The sequence below is a fragment of the Parasteatoda tepidariorum genome, chromosome 5, assembly GCF_982258835.1.
Source record: "Parasteatoda tepidariorum strain Cologne lab strain chromosome 5, Ptep-v5.0, whole genome shotgun sequence".
Taxonomy (NCBI): domain Eukaryota; kingdom Metazoa; phylum Arthropoda; class Arachnida; order Araneae; family Theridiidae; genus Parasteatoda; species Parasteatoda tepidariorum.
Window position 1 is genome coordinate 122,997,783 of NC_141759.1, and position 9,857 is coordinate 123,007,639.

General features: G+C 31.8%; 1 pseudogene; it reads right to left on the reverse strand.

Annotated features, from left to right (window-relative positions):
• Positions 1-4,220: 4,220 nt before the first annotated feature.
• On the reverse strand, positions 4,221-5,060 carry LOC147810139 (small subunit ribosomal RNA; annotated as a pseudogene; the record flags this gene model as incomplete).
• Positions 5,061-9,857: the final 4,797 nt, after the last annotated feature.

Below are 9,857 nucleotides of genomic sequence, written 5' to 3' on the forward strand. Positions count from 1 at the left end.
CATGAAATATTTCTAAGTGGAAAAAGCTTCAGAATTTTTTGAAGTCCAAAACATTTTGAAAATATTTCAAAGTAAAAAAAAAAAAAATCTTTTTTGAAATTCGAACACACGATTATCAAAAGACATGAAGAAAAAAACAATTGTGAAATTCGCACACACGATCAACGGAAGACTTATGAAGAAAGAAAAAAAAAATTTAGAAATTCGCACACACGACCAACGAAAGACATGCAGAAAAAAAATTTGTGAAATTCGCACACACGATCAACGAAAGACATGCAGAAAAAAAAATTTGTGAAATTCGCACACACGATCAACGGAAGACTTATGAAGAAAGAAAAAAAAATTTAGAAATTCGCACACACGATTTAGGAAAGACATGAAGAAAAAAAAAATTTGTGAAATTCGCACGCACGATCAAGGAAAGACATGAAGAAAAAAAATTGAGAAATTCGCACACACGATCAACACATGAAAGAAAAAAAAAATTTAGAAATTCGCACACACGATCAAGGAAAGACATGAAGAAGAAAAAAATTTGTGAAATTGGCACACACGATCAACGGAAGATAGGAAGAAAAAAAACAATTGAGAAATTTGCACACACGATCAAATAAGACATGAAAAAAAATGGAGAAATTCGCACACACGATCAACGAAACACATGAAAGAAAAAAAAAATTGTGAAATTCGCACACACGATCAACGGAAGACTTAGGAAGAAAGAAAAAAAAAATTTGAAATTCGCACACACAATCAAGGAAAGATAGGAAGAAAAAAAAACAATTGAGAAATTCGCACACACGATCAAATAAGACATGAAGAAAAAAAAATTTGTGAAATTCGCACACACGATCAACGGAAGACTTCAGAAGAAAGAGAAAAAAAATTTAGAAATTCGCACACACGATCAAGGAAAGACATGAAGAAAAAAAAATTTGTGAAATTCGCACACACGATTAACGGAAGACTTATGAAGAAAGGGGAAAAAAAAGTGTGAAATTCGCACACACGATCAACGAAAGACGAAGAAAGGAAAAAAAAATTTAGAAATTCGCACACACGATTTAGGAAAGACATGAAGAAAAAAAAATTTGTGAAATTCGCACGCACGATCAACGGAAGACTTTTGAAGAAAGAAAAAAAAATTAGAAATTCGCACACACGATCAAGGAAAGACATGAAGAAAAAAAAAATTAAGAAATTTGCACACACGATCAACACATGAAAGAAAAAAAAAATTAGAAATTCACACACACGATCAAGGAAAGACAAGAAGAAAAAAAAAATTTGTGAAATTCGCACACACGATCAACGGAAGACTTAGGAAGAAAGAAAACAAAATTTTGAAATTCGCACACACGATCAAATAAGACATGAAGAAAAAAAAAATTTGAAATTCGCACACACGATCAAGGAATGACAGGAAGAAAAAAAAACGAAAACGTCAGATATTTTCTAAGTACCGAAAAGGTCAGAAATTTTCTAAGTACCGAAAAAGGCAGAAATTTTCTAAGGTCCGAAAAGGTCAGAAATTTTCTAAGATCCGAAATCATCAGAATTTTTCTAAGTACCGAAATCTTTAGAATTTTCTAAGTACCGAAATCATCAGAATTTTTCTAAGTACCGAAATCGTCAGAAATTTTCCAAGTACTGAAAACTTCTGAGTCTTTTCAAAGTACCTTAAAAGGCAGAAATTTTCTAAGTACCGAAATCGACAGAATTTTTCTAAGTACTGAAATCAACAGAATTTTTCTAAGTACCGAAATCGGCAGAATTTTTCTAAGTACCAAAAACATCGGAAATTTTTTAAGTACCGAAAACGTCTGAAATTTTCAGAGTACCGAAAAAGGCAGAAATTTTCTAAGTACCGAAATCGACAGAATTTTTCTAAGTACCGAAATCAACAGAATTTTTCTAAGTACCGAAATCGGCAGAATTTTTCTAAGTACCGAAAACTTCTGAATGTTTAATAAGTATCGAAATCGTAAGAATTTTTCTAAGTACCGAAAACGTCAGAAATTTTCTAAGTACCGAAGACTTCTGAATGTTTTCTAAGTACTGAAATCGACAGAATATTTCTAAGTACCGAAAATGTCAGATATTTCCTAAGTACCGAAAAGGTCAGAAATTTTCTAAGTACCGAAAAAGGCAGAAATTTTCTAAGTACTGAAAACTTCTGAATGTTTTCTAAGTTCCGAAATCGACAGAATTTTTCGAAGTACTGAAATCAACAGAATTTTTCTAAGTACCGAAATCGGCAGAATTTTTCTAAGTACCGAAAACTTCTGAATGTTTAATAAGTACCGATAAGGTCAGAAATTTTCTAAGTTCCGAAAACGTCTGAAATTTTCTAATGACCGAAAAGGTCAGAAATTTTCTAAGATCCGAAATCATCAGAATTTTTCTAAGTACCGAAATCGTCAGAAATTTTCTAAGTACCGAAAACTTCTGAAGTTTTCAAAGTCAAAGCCGTTTGAAAATATTACTAATTTTGATATATCATGAAATATTTGTAAGTACGAAAATCTTCTGACTTTTTCAAAGTCAAAACCGTTTAAAAATATTACTAAGTTTGAAATACAATGAAATATTTCTAAGTACGAAAACCTTCTGAATTTTTCAAATTAAAAACCGTTTGAAAATATTACTAAATTTGAAATACCATGAAATATTTCTAAGTGGAAAAAGCTTCAGAATTTTTTGACGATCAAGGAAAGACATGAAGACGATCACACGATCAAGGAAAGACATGAAGAAAAAAAATTTGAGAAATTCGCACACACGATCAACACATGAAAGAAAAAAAAAATTTAGAAATTCGCACACACGATCAAGGAAAGACATGAAGAAAAAAAAATTTGTGAAATTGGCACACACGATCAACGGAAGACAGGAAGAAAAAAAAACAATTGAGAAATTCGCACACACGATCAAATAAGACATGAAGAAAAAAAAATTTGTGAAATTCGCGCACACGATCAACGGAAGACTTAAGAAGAAAGAAAAAAAAATTTAGAAATTCGCACACAGGATCAAGGAAAGACATGAAGAAAAAAAAATTTGTGAAATTCGCACACACGATCAACGGAAGACTTTTGAAGAAAGAAAAAAAAAATTTAGAAATTCACACACACGATCAAGGAAAGACATGAAGAAAAAAAAATTGTGAAATTCGCACACACGATCAACGGAAGACAGGAAGAAAAAAAAACAATTGAGAAATTCGCACACACGATCAAATAAGACATGAAGAAAAAAAAAATTTGAAATTCGCACACACGATCAAGGAATGACAGGAAGAAAAAAAAAACAGTTGAGAAATTCGCACACACGATCAAATAAGACATGAAAAAAAATCACGACGGTCTCCTGATAACTAACTAAAAGGGATTCTGACTGAGGGCGTTCAGTCATTATGCCACAGATGGCATCTTCGCACCATTGGTCATTCGACCCACCGCATGTACCAAAAATGTACCAACCACGTTCACCAAATGAATCCATATTGCGCCAATCACATTCAGAGACTAGAGTCGTTTTGCGTTCGAGAGTTTCAAATCAAGAGTTTTCCTCCGAGAAGGTGGAAAATGCGTCGGCACGGGGCGGGGAGCTCTCTCTGGTAGAGCACCCTCTTCAAGCCTAGCCCTTAAAAGGACCTCCCTCTTCCCCAGGACGAAGGGATGGGAAACAGGCACGCCCTCACGGCACTGACAATTGCGTTCGAGGCGGGGATCGCGAGTGAAGGATCCCCGTGTGTAGGCCGAAGTCGGAGCCTACTTGCACCCATCTTTAATTGCCTAAAAGGGATGGTGACTTAGGGCTATCAGTCCTTATCCCACAGATGGGATCTTCGCACCACTGGTCATTAGACCAACCACATGTTCTGCGTTTTTAGCCGACCCGTGAGCCGAGTGATCCACTGCTCGGAGTGGTACTTTCGTTTCGGCCAACTAGAGTCGTTTTGCGTTCGAGAGTTTCGAATCAAGAGTTTTCCTCCGAGAAGGGGGAAAATGCATCGGCACCAACGGGGCGGGGAGCTCTCTCAGGTCGAGCCCCCTCTTCAAGCCTAGCCCAGCAAAGGACCTCCCTCTTCCCCAGGTCGAAGGGCTGGGAAACAGGCACGCCCACACGGCACTGACAGTTGCGGTCGAGGCGGGGATCGCCAGAGAAGGATCCCCGGGCGTAGGCCGATGTCGGAGCCTACTGGCACCCATCTTCAATTGTCCTTCCGCTGGTTCACCTACGGAAACCTTGTTACGCGTTAACTTCCTCTTAATGATCAAGTTCGATCAACTTCCCGGCACGCCGGCTCGACCCGGAGGTCAGTCCGAGCACCAGTCCGAGGACCTCACTAAATCATTCCATCGGATGTTGCGACGGGCGGTTTGCACAAAGGGCAGGGACGTACTCAACACGAGCTGATGACTCGTGCTTACTGGGAATTCCTCATTCAAGGTAGATATTTACCATTACTCCAGTAGTGCCCTTCCGTCAATTCCTTTAAGTTTCAGCTTTGCAACCATACTTCCCCCGGAACCAAAAAGCTTTGGTTTCCCGGAAGCTGCCCGGCGTGTCATTTGAGGAACACAGCCGGATCGGTGGCTGGCATCGTTTATGGTTAGAACTAGGGCGGTATTTGATCGCCTTCGAACCTCTAACTTTCGTTCTTGATTAATGGAAACATTCTTGGCAAATGCTTTCGCAGTAGTTCGTCTTGCGACGGTCCAAGAATTTCACCTCTAGCGTCGCAATACGAATGCCCCCGTCTGTCCCTCTTAATCATTACCTCGTGTTCCGAAAACCAACAAAATAGAACCGAGGTCCTATTCCATTATTCCATGCACCATTATTCATGCGTCATGCATACTTTGAGCACTCTAATTTTTTCAAAGTAAAATTGCCGAAACCGAACGACAACCGGTAAAGATCATCGGACAATTTCGGCGGCAATGCTCAGAACTGGCAGTGACCACCGGAGGGCGGACCACCCGTCTGGAACTAAGATCCAACTAAGAGCTTTTTAACTAAGTTTTAAGAGCTTTTTAACTAACTAACTAACTAACTAACTTTAACTAACTAGTTCTAAGAGCTTTTTAACTAAGCTTTTTAACTAAGAGCTTTTGAAATACCATGAAATATTTCTAAGTACGAAAATCTTCTGAATTTTTCATAGTCAAAACCGTTTGAAAATATTACTAAGTTTGAAATACCATGAAATATTTCTAAGTACGAAAATCTTCTGAATTTTTCAAAGTCAAAACCGTTTGAAAATATTACTAAGTTTAAAATTCCATGAAATATTTCTAAGTACGAAGATCTTCTGAATTCCCGCACAAAGTTCATTTTCCAAGCGAAGAATTTTTCTCCCGGGCTGTGGCCGGCGATGTCTGCATCCCCGGCCTCTCAACGAGGAAATTTAAATTTGAACGGCAAACGCATATTGGCCTTTCCGGCCTCGCTCGGGCTTCGTCTCAGACTTCCCGTCGCCGGACTTAGAATTTCCACAATTTTCGAGACTTAGAAAAATTTCGGAAAAAATTGGACTTTGACAAAAAAACACTCTAAAACTAATTAAAAAAAATGTAACTAAAAATTATTATTACGTAATTATAATTAAATATATTATTTATATACATTTATCATATTATATAAATTTCATATTAAAATAATTTAAAATAATTAAAAAAAAAGAACATAAAATTATTATTATATAATTATATTATCAAATTTATATTATATAACTATTATTAAAAATTATATTTTTATACATTATATTATATACATTTTTTATTAAAATATTTTAAAATTTAACTATTATTATACATCTTTTAAAACCAATTTTGATAATAAACACATTGTTGCGAACAACATTATATTTATATTATATTATAAAGTTTCTTCATTAGTACAAGGTCAATAACTAATGTTTTTAGGCAACAATGTTACGATATTTGAAGTGTTTACGTCTGGTCTAACAGATCTTTCGAGTTTCTTTGCATAAGTGCGTTTAATTGCTTAATTTGCTTTTTTTTTATTTCTAAGTACGAAAATCTTCTGAATTTTTCATAGTCAAAACCGTTTGAAAATATTACTAAGTTTGAAATACCATGAAATATTTCTAAGTACGAAAATCTTCTGAATTTTTCAAAGTCAAAACCGTTTGAAAATATTACTAAGGTTGAAATACCATGAAATATTTCTAAGTACGAAAATCTTCTGAATTTTTCAAAGTCAAGACCGTTTGAAAATATTACTAAGTTTGAAATACCATAAAATATTTCTAAGTATGAAAATCTTCTGAATTTTTCAAAGTCAAAATCGTTTGAAAATATTACTAAGTTTGAAATACCATGAAATATTTCTAAGTACGAAAATCTTCTGAATTTTTCAAAGTCAATACCGCTTGAAAATATTTCTAAGTTTGAAATACCATGAAATATTTCTAAGTACGAAAATCTTCTGAATTTTTCAAAGTCAAAACCGTTTGAAAATATTACTAAGTTTGAAATACCATGAAATATTTCTAAGTACGAAAATCTTCTGAATTTTTAAAAGTCAATACCGCTTGAAAATATTTCTAAGTTTGAAATACCATGAAATATTTCTAAGTACGAAAATCTTCGGAATTTTTCAAAGTCAAAACCGTTTGAAAATATTACTAAGTTTGAAATACCATGAAATATTTCTAAGTACGAAAATCATCTGAATTTTTCAAAGTCAAGACCGTTTGAAAATATTACTAAGTTTGAAATACCATAAAATATTTCTAAGTACGAAAATCTTCTGAATTTTTCAAAGTCAAAATCGTTTAAAAATATTACTAAGTTTGAAATACCATGAAATATTTCTAAGTACGAAAATCTTCTGATCTTTTCAAAGTCAAAACTGTTTGAAAATATTACTAAGTTTGAAATACCATGAAATATTTCTAAGTACGAAAATCTTCTGAATTTTTCAAAGTCAATACCGCTTGAAAATATTTCTAAGTTTGAAATACCATGAAATATTTCTAAGTACGAAAATCTTCGGAATTTTTCAAAGTCAAAACCGTTTGAAAATATTACTAAGTTTAGAATACCATGAAATATTTCTAAGTACGAAAATCTTCTGAATTTTTCAAAGTCAAAACCGTTTGAAAATATTACTAAGTTTGAAATACCATGAAATATTTCTAAGTACGAAAATCTTCTGAATTTTTCAAAGTCAAAACCGTTTGAAAATATTACTAAGTTTGAAATACCATGAAATATTTCTAAGTACGAAAATCTTCTGAATTTTTCAAAGTCAAAACCGTGTGAAAATATTACTAAGTTTAAAATACCATGAAATATTTCTAAGTACGAAGATCTTCTGAATTCCTGCACAAAGTTCATTTTCCAAGCGAAGAATTTTTCTCCCGGGCTGTGGCCGGCGATGTCTGCATCCCCGGCCTCTCAACGAGGAAATTTAAATTTGAACGGCAAACGCATATTGGCCTTTCCGGCCTCGCTCGGGCTTCGTCTCAGACTTCCCGTCGCCGGACTTAGAATTTCCACAATTTTCGAGACTTAGAAAAATTTCGGAAAAAATTGGACTTTGACAAAAAAACACTCTAAAACTAATTAAAAAAAATGTAACTAAAAATTATTATTACATAATTATAATTAAATATATTATTTATATACATTTATCATATTATATAAATTTCATATTAAAATAATTTAAAATAATTAAAAAAAAAGAACATAAAATTATTATTATATAATTATATTATCAAATTTATATTATATAACTATTATTAAAAATTATATTTTTATACATTATATTACATACATTTTTTATTAAAATATTTTAAAATTTAACTATTATTATACATCTTTTAAAACCAATTTTGATAATAAACACATTGTTGCGAACAACATTATATTTATATTATATTATAAAGTTTCTTCATTAGTACAAGGTCAATAACTAATGTTTTTAGGCAACAATGTTACGATATTTGAAGTGTTTACGTCTGGTCTAACAGATCTTTCGAGTTTCTTTGCATAAGTGCGTTTAATTGCTTAATTTGCTTTTTTTTTATTTCTAAGTACGAAAATCTTCTGAATTTTTCATAGTCAAAACCGTTTGAAAATATTACTAAGTTTGAAATACCATGAAATATTTCTAAGTACGAAAATCTTCTGAATTTTTCAAAGTCAAAACCGTTTGAAAATATTACTAAGTTTGAAATACCATGAAATATTTCTAAGTACGAAAATCTTCTGAATTTTTCAAAGTCAAGACCGTTTGAAAATATTACTAAGTTTGAAATACCATAAAATATTTCTAAGTACGAAAATCTTCTGAATTTTTCAAAGTCAAAATCGTTTAAAAATATTACTAAGTTTGAAATACCATGAAATATTTCGAAGTACGAAAATCTTCTGAATTTTTCCAAGTCAAAACCGTTTGAAAATATTACTAAGTTTGAAATACCATGAAATATTTCTAAGTATGAAAATCTTCTGAATTTTTCAAAGTCAAAACCGTTTGAAAAAATTACTAAGTTTGAAATACCATGAAATATTTCTAAGTATGAAAATCTTCTGAATTTTTAAAAGTCAAAACCGTTTGAAAAAATTACTAAGTTTGAAATACCATGAAATATTTCTAAGTACGAAAATCTTCTGAAATTTTCTTAGTCAAAACCGTTTGAAAATATTACTAAGTTTGAAATACCATGAAATATTTCTAAGTACGAAAATCTTCTGAATTTTTCAAAGTCAATACCGCTTGAAAATATTTCTAAGTTTGAAATACCATGAAATATTTCTAAGTACGAAAATCTTCTGAATTTTTCAAAGTCAAAACCGTTTGAAAATATTACTAAGTTTGAAATACCATGAAATATTTCTAAGTACGAAAATCTTCTGAATTTTTCATAGTCAAAACGGTTTGAAAATATTACTAAGTTTGAAATACCATGAAATATTTCTAAGTACGAAAATCTTCTGAATTTTTCAAAGTCAATACCGCTTGAAAATATTTCTAAGTTTGAAATACCATGAAATATTTCTAAGTACGAAAATCTTCGGAATTTTTTAAAGTCAAAACCGTTTGAAAATATTACTAAGTTTGAAATACCATGAAATATTTCTAAGCATGAAAATCTTCTAAATTTTTCAAAGTCAAAACCGTTTGAAAATATTGCTAAGTTTAAAATACCATGAAATATTTCTAAGTACGAAAATCTTCTGAATTCCCGCACAAAGTTCATTTTCCAAGCGAAGAATTTTTCTCCCGGGCTGTGGCCGTCGACGTCCGCATCCCCGGCCTCTCGCCGAGGAAATTTAAATTTGAACGGCAAACGCATATTGTCCTTTCCGGCCTCATTCGGGCTTCGTCTCAGACTTCCCGTCGCCGGACTTAGAAGAATTTCCACAATTTTCGAGACTTAGAAAAATTTCGGAAAAAATTGGACTTTGACAAAAAAACACTCTAAAACTAATTAAAAAAAATGTAACTAAAAATTATTATTACATAATTATAATTAAATATATTATTTATATACATTTATCATATTATATAAATTTCATATTAAAATAATTTAAAATAATTAAAAAAAAAGAACATAAAATTATTATTATATAATTATATTATCAAATTTATATTATATAACTATTATTAAAAATTATATTTTTATACATTATATTACATACATTTTTTATTAAAATATTTTAAAATTTAACTATTATTATACATCTTTTAAAACCAATTTTGATAATAAACACATTGTTGCGAACAACATTATATTTATATTATATTATAAAGTTTCTTTATTAGTACAATGTCAATAACTAATGTTTTTAGGCAACAATGTTACGATATTT